We start from the raw sequence: 16,839 nt of genomic DNA on the forward strand, positions 1-16,839 counted from the left end.
GCCTCCATCCGGGCTACCTCTGGCCTGGTTTGCAGCAACAGACAGCGACACTGCCAGCAAACCTGCTGGGGAAGGGTTCTATCATTTGGACCTGAGTGAGACGTTCACACTTGCTTCTGGCCACTGCGCTGCTCCCTCAGAATCAGCAGCAACGAGCACAGTTCCCAACAAAGAGGAGTAAGAGAGAAAATGCTCCAGAACTGATTGCTACATGAGAGTGAGCAAGGGGAGCTCCCTGCAGTTTTCCCTTCCATGAGGAAAACACCTAAGAGGAAACGAAAGGAAACATTTGAGAAGCAGTCTCACAGTGAGTCCTCTCATGACACCATCTTGGGCAGGAAGTTTGTTTAAACCAACCTTTTCTCTCTTGAAGGAGGGGAGTGGGGGATGTGTCTCAGTGATTCTTATCTGATGGAGGAGAGTGGTAGCCAGCAATGATGGGTTTGTTTGTGTTCTGTTTTATTATGCATGTGGGAGATATATACCACTTTTATTGTATATTTATTACTGATTATGCAGTATATAAGTGTTTTAAATAAAAAGATTGAGGCACTAGTAGTAGTAATTCTCCTAGGTGGAGAGTCCAACAGGGTGGTTGGTTGGCCTGAAACTGCTTTGACAGTACTCATGTCATGTGATGACAGACTATTGCATAATTTCCAGCAAGCTGCTGCCAAACAAGCATCCTACTCCTTGCTGGTGTAATCCTGTTTACCTGGGGATACCTTCTCTGCTTGGGGGAGCCTGGGATAGCTCACCCAAAGTAAGGAAGTCGGTGTCAGCTTGGTCATGGGCTGGGGGGCAGATAACTGCAGGGCCAAACTAAGCCAAGGACACTCACACAAACATCTCCACAAATTCATTGCCCACCGCAGAGGCTGTGCTCCGAGAATTTATTTAAACTGTTATTTTAATCCAGAAAAATTGTAGAAATCACACCTCCACAAAAGAATCCAGAATATCGCTCTCAATCCCTTTCAGGGTTCAGAACAAAGTCAAATCACAGTCCTATGTACAAATCTCTCTTCGGCCTTGAACTAGGCCCAACTTCCTTAGCATTTGCAAAGTTTAAATTCAATTTGTTACAACATTTAGGATGGCTGAAAGGCAACTCACTCCCTCTTCTGTAGATGAATGCAGCCCTGCTCAGAGACTCCAATCAGGCACAGGGGTCCTTTCTGGTCCTGAAAGCCCTCCTTATCGTTTCCTTAATTCAGTCTGTAAACTCCCAGATTAACGTTTTTAGATATCTCTTCACATTTCTCAGGCTTCTTGAGACACCTGTAGAGCGTCTTTGCCTAACTCCTTCTTTCCCCTGTAACCCCTGGAGAGGGTCACAGCCAGGGCCGGTGCAAAGGTATTAGGCGCCCTAGGTGAACCTTCTGCCTTGCGCCCGCCGGCCCCCTCTCTTACACACACTTGGGTTCCTTCTCTCATTCACACACACGCACGCTTAGACAGGCTCCCTCCCTCTCTCTCACTAACACCACTGCTCTTTTGTACACACACAATCACTCACACACACACACATACCGAGGCACCTGTCATGGCCCGCCGAGACTCTGCTCCTCTCAGCTGCGAGCAGGACGGGCTCTGCTTGTGGCCCCCACATGGCTGCTCATTGCCCTCCCCCCAATGGCTGGCGCCCTAGGCTACCACCTAGTTTGCCTATTGGGATGCGCCGGCACTGCTCACAGCTACCTCCTTCTGGCTTGGTTACTCTGAGGGAGCCCCAGCCCACATCCTAACCAGCGTAATAAACTCTTTCCAAAAACCCTGCCTCCTCCAGGGGCTGAACCATTCTATCTGTCAAGGAATTCAGTAATACCCCTTGACCAATAGATAAGCTTTTCTTAACTGGAATGTTCCCTGCTCTTCTACTCACTCTAGTATTTCCCACAGAGGGAAAATCACATTAAACACAATAATGTTTCTGTAGCGAACAGGGGGGGTTGCACTAGATTAGCAAGCAGGGGTGTTATTAGCTCTGAGCACTTGGAACCTGTGTCCTGAGGGTCTTTCTCGGTACCCCAAGTCTCCAGCAGCTGTCAGACGCGGCCACAGCTGGATTTAATGCAGTCTGCAGTCAAAGAAGTGGGACATCCACAGTGGCTCAAGAAGAGGCTTGGTGGGGCTGAACAGGAGGCCCAGAGAGAGGAGATGGCCTGGAATAAGAGCCTGAGAGAGTCAGTGTGAGGGAATGTGTGTGTATGTGAGAGAGAGAGATAATTTCTTTTTATATGACAGAGAGGAGATTAAGTTTGTGTGGCCTTCTCTCCTCCACTGATCTACAACTATCTCACAGTGACTAGAAATTACAAGTTCTCAGTTACAGAGAGCAGGCAATATGTTTATCCTTATTAGTTTTAATTATTGAGTGGTATTTGATGTCTGCTGTTTTTAAATATGTTATTGGAGTTTGGTACATTTTTTAAAATGTTTGAAATTGTGATTATTGGATATTATTGTAATCAGCTGTTTTGAAATATGTATTCTTTTTCTTAGTATCTTTTATTATTATGATGTTTCTTGATTTTGTTTGTTTTATGAAAAATGGTAATATTTCTGCTTTTAAATTGTTGTACTGCATACAGAGTCTGGCTTGTTGCACTTTCCAGTTCAGTATTTGACTGCACAGTTGTATTTCTAGTCTACTTTATGGTTTCTCTGTTCTTATTAGGTGAGGTCTGACTACTTTCAGTATGTGTAACTAAGGTGAGGTATTCTGCTAGCATGTAGTTTCTGTAGAGCGATCTAAACTAGCCTGATTTGTTCTGTTTTCCTAATAGGAGGTGTATTAGTGTTTATGGCCTAGTGTAATATTTGGAGTGTTGCGTTTTCATAAGAAGATCTGTTCCTGTTGGAGTCTGGCAGTTAGTGTTATGGTATGGTAGGTTTTCGATAGGTTCTGAGTACATTTTGGTAGGGTTTTGAACCACACAGTGTTCTTGGTAGGGAAGAGAGTTTGTGTTGCTGTTACTGAGATGAAACCAGAATTTAAATATTATATGGTAAGTGGTAAAGGGAAATATCCTTGTTCTGCTCTGCACCCTATTTGGGGGAAATACTGTGAACACAAGATCTTGTAGAACTTGAGGTGCAGGGTTTAGATTTGGATTCTGTCTTATCCTATATAAACCCCAGATTTTATTCCCATATAAAAGAATTTTTATTGAACAATGCTTTCGAATAATCTTAGTGGTAATTTTACTAGGTGGTTGAAACTGGCCAGGGTATTTTTGTTGCTTAGAAGGTCCCCTGGCATGCATGCCAATACCTTGCAACAAAGGTGTAAAATGTTAGTAGCAATGCCTCCTGTTTATGATCTGGAATGTTCTCTCTCTGCATGGACAGAATTTGGTAAGAGGTGGATGTGGAGATAGTTCAATCCTGGCTAACTGACTGGTTTTCCTGTCACAGGGCATAGAGCATGACTCCTTGCTGACAGCTGCATGGAAACGTAGAACAGAGATCATTTGTGTGATATGTAGGGGGAATTCAGAGCAACATTTTCTGACTATATCATAAAAGAGCTCATTTTCAGTGGTAGAGGTCTGAGATGGAATTTCAGGACTGTATGAATATAGCTCCAGTCCCCAAAATAGGAGGGGTGGCAAACAGAACCTCCTCAAAACAAAATCTGGATCAAAGTTTAACAGCAAAAAGTCTTCTCTGGAGTGAACTTTTTTCTTCAGAATAGGAGACTACAGGTCTTCAGTTCCCAGGTTCCTGGATCTGGGGAGGGGGCGGGGGAATTCCAGGTTCTCACATCCAGTTTCAAAAATCCTCAATTATAACTCTCAGGGTTGCCCTACACTGACAAAAAGCAGGCCTCACTTAGGAAGAAACTAAACAGAGCTCCTTCCTCTTCGAGAGCTAAACAAAAACCACACCTACTCTTCTCTCAGCCCCTAGTTACTAAAAAGGGTCACCCACTCAGGCTTCCTAGAGGAGGAACTTAAAAGTGGTATTCCTTGTAGCTAATATGTGGGCTACTAGGCACATCTAGTGGCCCCCGATGGGGGTGCCACATCCTCCCCTCCCCAAAAACAAAATTTGTGAACAGTGACTGATCACGTTCACAGAGTAGTTCAGGATATTTTAATATTTAGACAGAGTAAAAGATGCAATTACCTGGTCTCACCACTTGAGGGTGCACTCATCCAAGGGAGGCTACATCCAGCATAGATTCATTTAGATTTATATTCCGCTTTTTGCATTTTTTTCAACGCTTCAAAGTGGATTACATTCAGGTACTGTAGGTATTTCCCTATCCCCAGAGGGCTACAATCTTAGGGGTACATTTTAAAAAACAGCGCGTGCACTTTTGTTTGCGTACCAGGCACGAACAAAAGTACGCCGGATTTTATAAGATACGCGCGTAGCCGTGCGTATCTTATAAAATCTGGGGTCGGCGCGTGCAAGGGGGTGCGCATTTGTGCAACTTGCGCGCGCCGAGCCCTGCGCACGCTGCCCGTTCTCTCCACCCCCTGCACCTTCCCTCCCTTCCCCTACCTACCCCCCCCCCCCCGGCCCTATCTAAACCCCCCCTACCTTTATCGTACAAGTTACGCCTGCTCGAAGCAGGCGTAACTCGCGCATGCCGATGGCCCACTGCCGCGCCATCACCCAACCCGGAGGCTGGTCCGGAGGCTTCGGTCACGCCCTCCCGGAATGCCCCCGGGCCGGTGCCACACCCCCGGAACGCCCTGAACGTTGCGCTGCCCCCGACATGCCCCCCCAACACACCCCTCCCCAACACGCTCCCAAAGCAAAGCCCCGGGACTTGCGTGCGTCCTGGGGCTTGCGCGTGCCACTGAACTTATGCAAAATAGGCTCGGCGCGCACAGGGGGGGGGGGTTTAAGGGTTACGCGCTTAACTTAAACGCGTAACCCTTTTGAAATCCGGCCCTAAGTTTGTACCTGAGACAATGGAGGGTAAAGTGACTTGCCCAAGATCACAACCTGGTCTCCTGGTTCATAGCCCACTGCTGTAACCACTATGCTACTCCTCCACTCCAATCTAAGACATAAGGTCTTACTTTAAATATTAAAAACATTAAAAACATTTAATACAATACACAGTTACCAAAAATCTCTACTTGTTCTCCAGTGGGGAGAAATCCACCCCCGTGGGGCTTCACTCATGCAATCAAATGACACTTCAGTATGGCAGTGGGAGCCACCATAAAATAGCTCAACCCCTTAATACAATAACTTCAAGTGAGTTTCTTGGAGGAAAACTTGAAAACAGGCCTACAGGCCTCGACCACTGAAAAACAGGAATGGGGAACACTAGGTCATAATGCCCCTTCCACCAAAAGGCTGCATGGCACCCCAGGACTAAGGAAGGCTTGGTATTGTCTAAGGAGACACCCTACACCTTCAGCAGGGAACACTTGTAAAATAAAATACAAAATACACCAATAGGTATCCCAGTAGGGAATATCTGCCACTCTCAATAACCATGAACATTTTTACACAATATACATTTACACCCTTGAGGACCTCCAGAGGGAAGGTCTCTGCTTCTAATATCCACAGTTCAATCTCCTCACATACATGTCCTGAGAAAGGGAAATTACTAGGTAAATGGAACACAGGCCACGGGAAACGCAGCTGAGTGTTACGACTGTCGCTGCCCGACGTCTCCACTCCGCCCTCCTTACCTCTTTGGCAACTCCTCCCGCGGTTGATGGACGTCTGGTTGCAGCGGAGTCTGCCTGCCGTCCTCGCCGGTGTCCCCGGTCCGGCTTGGGCGCTGCATCCCGCCATGTTATTCAGCTGCCATAGGACGCGTGCGCCGCACGGCCCTGCTTCTTATTCCTTCTTTGGCGCAAACCTCAGGGGCGTCCCCCTGTGATGAAGTCACACATCTTGGATACAAAAGCCTACTCTGTTTGCTAGCTAATCGAGTTAGCAAGGGGGACTCCTTACGCATGGGACTCCTTATGGATGGGATTCGCTCTCCGTACCTAGCTACTCTGCCTTTCCTTAATTGGATTTACTCTCTCGAGGTACCCGCTCCTCGGGGGCCTCTCTCTTTTCTTTCAGGATTCTGTCTGGAACCGGTGCTTGCTCCTTGAGGGCCCATGTTCCCGGACTCGCTGCCTGAGCTCACTTCTGCTTGGAAGAATCCGCTGCCTACACCATCAGTGAATTATCATCTATATTCTCTCAGAGCTGTTCCCTGGAAACAGGTACTCGCTCCTTGAGGGCCTGCCTCTATTCCAGCTTCTGTGTTACCTTCTGGGAGAAACCGCTGTGTGAGTACTCAACCAACGAGGCTCCATACCAGAACCCTATGTATGCTCCACTGTACTCACTATCTCAGTTTCTCTCCACTACAGCACAGCTATTGAGGGTTCGCGGTTCCAGTGTCCTGAGGGACTATAAACCCAGCCGGGCTTCATCTCTACTCATTACTGCCAACTCTGGTGGCTTCTCAACTCTGTTTAATAAAAGATATTCTGTGTTGTGTGTCCTAAAGCTGAGCCTGACCTGTGGCCCCTCACGGGACTTCCCCCCGTGGGCGTGGTCATCTGCCACAGTGTCCAAGGGTCCACCTAAAACCTTACAAACAATAACACTGAGATTTTTTTCCCCAAATCTTATAAAAGAAAAATAAGTTAAGAATGACATCCTGGAATATCATGGACTAGACTCCGCCCGAAAAAGGGAAATAAATGGTTAAGACACTGGTATTACAAAATTAACCAGGAACACCCGTTTTTATATGGTTTTTATAGTTTTGCTATGTTTTATTTTTATTTTCTGTATTTTCCCCTTTTTTCCCCAAATTGTACTTTTACTCAAAATCTCATCAACTCTTTGCAGCATCATGGGAAACTCCCAGGACCTGAAAGAGGAAGAAAAAAAATCATGCACACACAGGCAAAGTTCAGTCTTTTTGTAGTTCTTACTTGACTTAGTTAAATAGTAGTAAAGGATATATAGATAGCAGCAGTTCAAATTCTTCTTACAGGTGCCAACATGTACTGACCAGCAATTCCAGTCCATGGTGACAGGCAGGCACACCCAATGCCCAGAAAGGGCCAAGGCTCCATCCCCCACCATCTCTGCACTGCAATTCCAGAACCCTGCTGGTAGCCACAACATGACATTGTAACTGAAATGACCAACACATTTTGTGGAGACATGTATATACTGTATATGTCATGTTGCCATTTGCAACAATGTATCTTGGACTGCCACAGCTCAGTGTGCTACAGCGGTCAAAAAAGCAAATATAATTTTAGGAATTATTAGGAAGAGAATAGCAAACAAAATGGTGGATGTCATAATGCCTCTGTATTGCTCCAATGTGAGATTACACCTTGGATACTATGTGCAATTCTGGTTGCTGCATCTCAGAAAATATATAGTTACACTGGAGAAAGTTCAGAGAAAAGCGACCAAAATGATAAAGGGCATGGAACAGCTATCATATGAAGTTAGGGATGTTTAGCTTGGAGAAAAGACTGCTGAGGAGGGATATGGTAGAGGTCTACAAAATAATGAAAGGACTTGAATGAGTAAATATGAATCTGTTGTTTACTCTTTCAGATAATAGAAAGACTAGAGGGTACTCCATGAAGTTAGCAATTAGCACATTTAAAACAAATTGGAAAAAATTATTTTTTACTCCATGCACAATTAAGCTCTGGAATTCATTGCCAGAAGATTTGGTTAAGGAAGTTGGTGTAGCTGGGTTTAAAAAAAAGTTTTTATAAATTCCTGGAGCAGAAGTCTATAAACTGCTATTAATCAATAAGGAATAGTCACTGCTTGTTACCAGCATTAGTACCTTGGTATCTATTTAATGTTTGGGTACTTGCCAGGATTGGCCACTGTTGGAAACAGGATACTGGGCTTGATGGACCCTTGGTCTGACCCAGTATGGTATATCTTATGTTCTTATGTCATGTTCTTATCTTATACTTTTATAAAATTATGATTACAGCAAATAACATAGAAAGTGGAAGTGGCAACCCACTAGCAATAATACAGCTTTAATGTTATAGCTGATGCCAGCACAACTATGTGATGGGAAGCAAAGGCCCAGACAGTCCATGTTGAAAGATTGCACTCAAGGGGAACAGCCTAAGGGCCACAGCAGCAGAGTTCAAGTAGCAGGCTGCAGAACCAGGACTTAGTGCAGCATGGAGGCAGCCGGACCAGGACTAGAGGACACAGTAGATGATACAGTAGCATGGATGCAGGGGCCCCAGAGATGACATAGCACCATGGAGGCAGCAGCAGGATGAGATAAGATACCAGCAGGACTGTGACTGGAGACCACATCAAGGAGGCAGGACTATGGGCATAGCATAGAGGAGGGCATAACCAGTCAGTAACAGGACAACACAGGCAGACAGTAGACCATCCCCATCAGCAAGCCGGCACAGGAACTCTGTAGTCAGGCCGGGCCCAGCAGGCTTCTTCCATCTAGCCAGCACAGGAACTCTGTACAGAAGACTAGCCAGACTTGTTTTGACAAGTTTTACCATTAGTTTATTTTCACTATTGTGGCCTCATGGCTCTTTTCCTCTGTGTGACTCTTATGTTGGGGGTGGCATCGGGTCCACCCTGATATCCGGGGACTCCTGCATGGAGCGCATTCCTGGGAAGCTGGGGATGGCATAGGTGGAGGCTCTGGCAAGCGTTGAATAATTTGCGTCAGTGCAGTTTTCATTTTATTTATGGATGTTGCCACAGTGGTTAGGCCCTGTTAAGGGCTGCTGTCTGATCTTACAGGGCCTGGGTGTAGCTGATCTACGCCCACCTCAGGTGCACCAGCCCTGCCCGTATGTGGTGGAGGTGGCGGCCATTCCTCCTTTTCATGCAGTCAAACATCTTGTGCATTGTCTGCTGTGTTGCTGCTGGTGCTGTGATGTTTGAGGCATTGTCTGGCACTGCAAAGAAGACATGACTGGGCTGGTGGACTGAGCTTGCTGGGTAATTGCTGCCTCCTACTGGCAATGTGGCCAGCTGGAGGTAGGTGGGGACAGCTAAGCTTCCTCCCATGGCAGGGTTGAGTCCTCTATGAAGCTGGACAGATTAAGGCTCATGTTGAGTGGTAACGGTGATACTAGGGGTGCCAGCATCTGGAGATGTTCTTGCAGCGGCTGCTGCTGCTTCTCTTCATCACTCCACTGGGTTTCAGAATCCATTTGGAAGGGTGCAGTGAAAGGTGGGGCTGCACTGCTAGTCTCTGGGCTTGCGCTGCTGGTCCCTGGGGCTTCACGGCTGGGATCATTGGGATCCTGTGTGAGAACTGTTATGGGAGTGCTGAGTGAGCGGTCCCACTCGAGGGGGATTGTGCGCCCTTGAGCCTCGGCACAGTCCCAGACGAATCCAAGAAGCACCGAGGGTAGGCGAGGCACGTCCCAGCATGGGTGGAAGCTGACAGTCCAATCCTCTGCTGGACCTGCATGCTTCTGGAACCAACAATCATAATGTTGGGAATGAACAGTCCTCCGACTGTTCCCGGCCCTTTCGGACCTGCCGCTGGCATGGTAAGAAGCAGCAGGCCAGACTCCGGATGAGGGCAAACGAAGGCTCAGGACAAGGCACTGGAAATGAAGACACAGGAACAAAGCACTGAAGACAAGGACTCAAATGAGGCAAGGATCAAGGTATTCAAGGAATTTAGGCAAGGATTCAGAAGCAAGCGAAGTATTGGGTTGAGCCCTACCACACAGCTCGCCTTACACAGCCCACCCTAAATGGGCGGACCCAATGGGCTGGTCACGGACCATGCTAGAGTGCGAAGCAGGCTCCAGACGAGGTGTGGAATTGCTGAACCTGGAACATGGCGAAGATCCTGTAGAAGCCTGTACCAAGGCGCGCCCTAAACAGCCCATCCTAGGCTGGTCGCGGAGCATGCGGGAATGGCACAGGTTCAGTCAGAGTCTTAGGCATGGACGGAGCAGGCTTAAGTATCCGAGGGTGAGACAGAGTTCAAACACAGGACCAAGACAGAACTTGGCTTCAGGCAAGGATACAGGACCATGACGGGACTTGGCTTCAGGCAGGAGGGTCCCTCCGGAGGCTTGAGCTGCAGACATGAAGAAGGATGGCGACGAGGAACCAAGGGAAACGGGCATCAGGACAGAATCACGGACATCAGGAACGGAACTGGAACATGAACATCGGGAACAGATAACACAGGACATGGAGCTCCAACGAAGAACATGGACCTGATGGAGCGCTGGAAGGCAAGACTTCCAGGAGTAGGAAACTCCGATGCAAGCAAGGCAGAACTGAAAGTGAAGCCCTTTTATAGGCCAGGCAACTCCCTGGGAGGAGTTCCGATGGGCCACACCTGGCTGGCCCTATAAGTATAGAGAGAAGCTGCGGACTGACCCCTTAGAAAGAAGGGCGGGGCCCAAACCAGAAAGTCCAAGCTGAGACTGGAGCAGGCCTCAGGCAGGCCCCGATGACATTGAAGGCCTCCCAGGCTGTAGAGCAAAATCCGGAAAGCCAGTTCAGGCGAGGCCCCGGCTTTGGAGCGGCCTCCAGAGAAAGGTGTGAGGCCTCCCGTGGCTCCAGCTACAGGAGGAATCGTAACAAGAACTGTGGAATCAAAGAAGAAGACATAAGTATGAATGCTAAGAAGTACACATGTACTGTTTGGCATATGATACATACTTTGCATCAATCAATGTGAGCATCTTATGCCAAAATATGTGGACATCTGTAGCAGACTTGACATTTACAGGTGAGGTGAACTTACCAGCCCTGGCTTGGGTGGTGTGCAGGCCCTCTTTCATCCCCTCGAATATGTCCGGTACCAGCCATTGAATCAGGCGATCCTCCTTGGGGATCATCACTATGGGGGCAAGGGCTCCTGCTCCTGTCTGGTGCAGATATTTATTACGACTTGCCACTAGGGATGTGAATCGTTTTTTGACGATTTAAAATATCGTCCGATATATTTTAAATCGTCAAAAAATCGTTAGGGCCACGATACAATACCAATTCCCCCGATTTATCGTTAAAAAATCGTAAATCGGGGGAAGGGGGAGGGCAGGAAAACCGGCACACTAAAACCCCCTAAAACCCACCCCCGACCCTTTAAATTAAATCCCCCACCCTCCCGAACCCCCCCCCCAATGCTTTAAATTACCTGGGGATTCGGCGGTGGTCCAGAACGGCGGCGGTCCGGAACGGCCCCCTCGATAGAATCGTGTTGTCTTCAGCCGGCGCCATTTTTCAAAATGACCGCTGCAAAATGGCGGCGGCCATAGACAAAAACGATTCGACGGAGGAGGTCGTTCCGGACCCCCGCTGGACTTTTGGCAAGTCTTGTGGGGGTCAGGAGGCCCCCCCAAGCTGGCCAAAAGTTTCCTGGGAGTCCAGCGGGGTTCCGGGAGCGATTTCTTGCCGCGAATCGTTTTCGTACGGAAAATGGCGCCGGCAGGAGATCGACTGCAGGAGGTCGTTCAGCGGGGGTTCCGGACCGCCGCTGAACGACCTCCTGCACTCGATCTCCTGCCGGCGCCATTTTCCGTACTAAAACGATTCGCGGCAAGAAATCGCTCCCGGAACCCCGCTGGACTCCCAGGAAACTTTTGGCCAGCTTGGGGGGGCCTCCTGACCCCACAAGACTTGCCAAAAGTCCAGTGGGGGTCCGGAACGACCTCATCCGTCGAATCGTTTTTGTCTATGGCCGCCGCCATTTTGCGGCGGCCATTTTGAAAAATGGCGCCGGCTGAAGACAACACGATTCTATCGAGGGGACCGTTCCGGACCGCCGCCGTTCTGGACCACCGCCGGATCCCCAGGTAATTTAAAGCATTTGGGGGGGGTTCGGGAGGGTGGGGGATTTAATTTAAAGGGTCGGGGTGGGTTTTAGGGGGGTTTAGTGTGCCGGCTCACGATTTTAACGATTTTTCACGATAGTTTACACACCCAAACGGCAACAATACGATTCCCTCCCCCTCCCAGCCGAAATCGATCGTTAAGACGATCGAGGACACGATTCACATCTCTACTTGCCACCTTGTTTTTCAGCTGGGCCTTTGTCATGGTAGCAGTGAGCCACCTGCTCTCCAGTCCTTTTTATTTTGCTGCACTGGGATATGGCCTGGGTGACAGTGCGCTAAATCTGGCCCTTGGATACCCTGGATGTTTTTGTCGTACAATTGCCAAACAGCATGTTGTAGTTCTTGAGAACCTCAGTGATGATAATGTTGTCCTCGACGCTGAAATTTAATGCACAAAGATAAGTTCGTGCTGCTGTCTGGCTGCCGGATGATGTGAGTGCCATTTCCACTTTCACTTTCCTCACTCTCGCTCCCACTCACCGCCCCCATCCCTTTCTCCCCATCCTGCACCTACCCTGCCAACTCCCTCCCCCACCCTCTCTAACTTGCTGTCGTCCTCCTGCCACACTTGCCTGCCTATTCCCTTCCCCCTTCCCCCTTCCCCCTTCCGCCTCTTATCCCTTCCCTCCTCCCTATTTCTACTCCTGTCCCTGTCCCTATTCCTCTTACCGCTCCTGCCCTCCTCTTCTCCTCACACCTCTCCTCTCTTTTCTCCCCTCTCCCCATGTCTCTAATGCTCCATCCTCTCCAGCTTCTCACTCCTCACCATTCCTCACCACCACCATACAAAGACAAACAGACAAACTTACAAAAACTTCCACACACAGATAAAGACAAGGGCAAAGGTAAAGGAAAACAGTGGATAACAGAAAACTACAGGACAACACACTCATAAATCGCTAATCTCCAATCCAACTCACCTCCTCTCCTTTCTCTCCCATGCCTGACACACCCTCAAAGAAGCAGCTGCAGGAAGCTGTTAAATATCTAAACCAAGAAAATAACACACCAGATGTAAACTGACACGTGACATGTAAAATGTGTGACACGCTAATGCATCATGCAACGTGATACTGCATTGTGCGATGCACTAAATTATCATGAGTAGCTCAATTTACATATGCGATGCAGTATATCGGAAATTTCCCTAACGGCCATTTTGTTAACGCGGATGCTAACACTCCATATTTCTGCTTTATTTATAGCAATTTAATGAATTTAAGCCTTAGCTTGTAAGTCTTCTGGGGTTACCTACAGTTCCTGAATGGAATCCTCTTCGAAGTACCTGTAGGGATCCTGTTAGTCCTCTACTAAAACTGGATGGATCAGTATTATACCATTTGGGTGTGGGGGTAGACAGATTGGTAGTTTGTTGGGTTTTGCAGCTTCCCCATGCGACAGCTAGCATTGGTAATGTCCCCAGTGTTTTTCTAGAGAAATCACCTTTTCGCTCTCATGGATCCTTTTTGCTTTCAAGGAGGCAGCATGTCCTAAGCTGTGCTCTTATTTTTCTAAGTATAACTTAATCTCCATGGAGACTTTTATTTTGGATGAGAGTTTCTTTCCACCCTCTCATTCCACTTATTTGAGTTTGGAGTGCCAAAATCATTTTGGATTCAAGCTGTTTTAAGTTTTCTTCTAAACCAAAGGAGGAGGTTTCCTTCATGTAAGAGAAACCTGAGATCATAAGAATACAAGGAGAGGATGACTTCCAGACATCCTGAGAAAAAGAGGAAGGAGAGGAGATGGACCACATCAGTGGCCCATGATTATCTATTGAAGAAGAGGAGAAGGAGATAGAAGGTATCAGCCTTGATACTACAAGAGAAGGTAGGAGATGAAACTAAACACTTTAAAAGTACATTTTGATATTGGAAGGGAAGTACTCCAATTGCCCTGAAATCCAATGCGAGGGAAGTAATCACATAACTAAAGGAACTAATTGAACTGGAGAGATATCTGAATTAAGAAAGACTTTAAAGTAGTTACAGACTTATTAAAGGGAGCTTGTACCATCTTAAAAATGAAGTATACAACTGAAAGTCATTGAATTAATCATTGCACCTTATCAGTAAAGAGAAAAGTTGGACACCATCACATCTTTCTAATGTTTTATTGAATAGTGACTTGAGTATTCTTGAATTCTGAGGGTGCTGTGTGCAAGAGATAATTTATGGGAAAAGTAATGAGCAATGTGAGAGGCTTGAAAGGAAACTTCCCCCATGCAGGAAACCTTGGAAAGTAAATTGAAAGAATAGCTATAGTATCTAAATATTAGTGTGAGATATGGCCTCTAGACTAGTTATCCGTGTTCTACCTTACAGGGCCTACATACCTGAAAAACTGGAATATAAATTAAAAAAAAATACAATATAAGAAATCCAAATCTAGAACATAAGTGCCACTGCTGGAGACAGTAGCTTGTCTCCATCAGTGGCGAATCCAGGTCCTGAGCACCTGCCAACATCCCAAACAGTAAATAGATTCCATATTGCAAAAGCTTGGCAATAAGTAGTGGCTATTCTCTAAAGGGCAGATTTTAAATGCCCGGTGTGAGTAAATCTAGGGCTTTTCGTGCACCGGGCGAATCTTCCAAGAGGCCCGGTCACATGCGTATGTTGCGTCCATCGGTCTTCGATGGCTTTGCCCCGCCTACCTCTCTCTACTTTCGGCTCCTCCCACTCACCTTGGACTAATGGCCACTGCAGCGTCTGCTTGCCGTTCTCTCTTGGACCGGCTTTGGTGCTGCCTCCCGCCATTCTCCTTCAAGGTACCTCTAGGGGTGCGTGCGCATGCCGCCCTCATCTTTAACTCTACGGAGGCGCGAACCTCAGGGGCATCCCCCTGTTCTGACATCACGTCTTCCGGGTGTACAATATTTGCTAGCTCGTTGAGTTAGCAACAGGATTCGTACGGATGGGATTTGCTCTCCATTCCTAAGCTACTCTGCCACTCCAGAGTTATCTGGAACTCTTTCTACCCTTCGGGGTCTCTAACAGGGTACCCACTCCTCGGGGCCTCTTTGCTTCTTTCAGGTGCTATCAGGAAACCGGTACTCGCCCTCGAGGGCCCATGTTCCCTGTGTCACTGCCTGCAACCTCTACCCTTCTACTTGGAAGAAGTAACTTACAGTTACCATCAGTAAGTACAGAAACCATCTCTCTCCACAGTACTGCTTCTCTGGGATCAGGTACTTGCTCCTCGAGGGCCTGCTCTCTGCTTCGGTGCCAGACCTCTCGTCTAGTGGAATCTCTGTTACTGCTAAGTGAGTACAACACTACTGAGTCTCTCTGCTCTAAGGGATCAGGTACCCGCTCCTCGAGGGCCTGCTCTCCCTGTCTCAGAGCTTCTCCTATTTCTACATTGGGACTCTGCATGTTAATCTTATTGTGTGCTCATAACTCTGTCTCTTTCCACTACAGCACTGCCTCGCAGAGGATTCACTGTTCCAGCATTCTGTGTGAGATGCGCCCAGCCGGGTTCTACATCCACTACTCACTACTGCCACCTCGGGTGGCCATTCACACTGTCTAATAAAAGATTCAATTCTATGTTTGTCTGTCCGGAGTCTAGCCTGACACCGTGGTCAGCTGCCACAGTGTCCAAGGACCCACCCAAACACCATTAACCATAACAGCATAAAGGCTGGTACATGCTCAAGTGCTGGGCCTCTTGGAAGGGGCGGGCCAGACGGCGTGTTTTGGGTGAGGAGGGGCGGGGGTCAGGCCGGGCAGTGCCATTGTTCGCTGTCCTGAAGCCTTGCGCGCCAGCCAGCTGCCGGCACATACAACTTACTTCAGCTTGGGAGCTCCTTAATTGGAGCAGACTGGGAGGGAACTGGGGAAAGCAGCGATGTGTCGCCTCATGAAAATCGCAAAAATGTACCCCCCTGCGCACTCCGCCCCCGATTTTATGACATGCGCACACCAGCGTGCGCATGTTATAAAATTGTGCATCCATATGCGAGCGCACATGGATGTGCACCAGATTGCGCGCGCACATGGATGCGCATGTATATTTTTTAAAAATCTACCGCTAAGTGTACCTGGTCAATAAGAATTTTTGTTTTGGAATAAAGGTTTTGGTTATGGACTGATGTTCTTTGTTGTCTGACTCCCCTTGGACCTTATAGCATATACAGGACTATTCAATTTATATCTTTTTGAAGGTGCAGTCTCAAGAATTGTACACAGTACTCCAAACGAGGTTTTACCAAAGACTTATACAGAGGCAATATCACCTCCCCTTTCCTGCTGGCTATTTCTTCAAGATGGTGAGAAAAATATATGTTAATATTTACCTTAAATAAGTGAGAAATCTGCAAAGAATAGAAAGTAATGGTTAGTAATACCATAGTAAGTGAACTGTAAGGAAAGAGAAAAGGAAATTCTTAATCATTACCTACGTGTTAAAGAAATTCCCTTTGAAGTTCTTTTATTTAAAAATGAAACTCTTCTAAAAGAAAGCAAGTGGTTATTATTACATTTGGAACATTAATGTGTTGTCATCTAGCATCACTTTTCTTAGAACAGGCTGAAGATACAATTCTTTTTTTCTTGTTAATTATATTTACATCTCTTCTTTTGCTCCCCGCCTTCAGGAGAAACCCTGGCCTGGTGGAATTCTACCATTTATTTAAAGGACCTGATTAAAGAGGGGAGATACTTGATGTAAACTCCTAACTGGTCAACAGGGACTCCAACTAACATCCTAGAAGCCCCAAAACTTACCTGGCAATAACCTGATCCTTAGATATGATACATTAATATGAAGAGTTTTAAGTTTTTTTATTAAGTGGAAGGGAAAAAACCTCAGCCAAGAGCTATATTTGTATTTATTTATTTATTTATCTATCTATTTATTTAAGAACTTTTCTATACCGCTATTTGTGGGTACATCATATCGGTTTACAGGTAACTTAACGTATTACAGAGAACAAGGGAGGGGTAAACAAGGGAACGAACGTGGACCCAAAGAACAAGGTGGGTGGGGGGGAAATAGGATAAAA

Source organism: Rhinatrema bivittatum, chromosome 3 (assembly GCF_901001135.1).
Source record: "Rhinatrema bivittatum chromosome 3, aRhiBiv1.1, whole genome shotgun sequence".
In the NCBI taxonomy this organism is placed as follows: Eukaryota; Metazoa; Chordata; class Amphibia; order Gymnophiona; family Rhinatrematidae; genus Rhinatrema; species Rhinatrema bivittatum.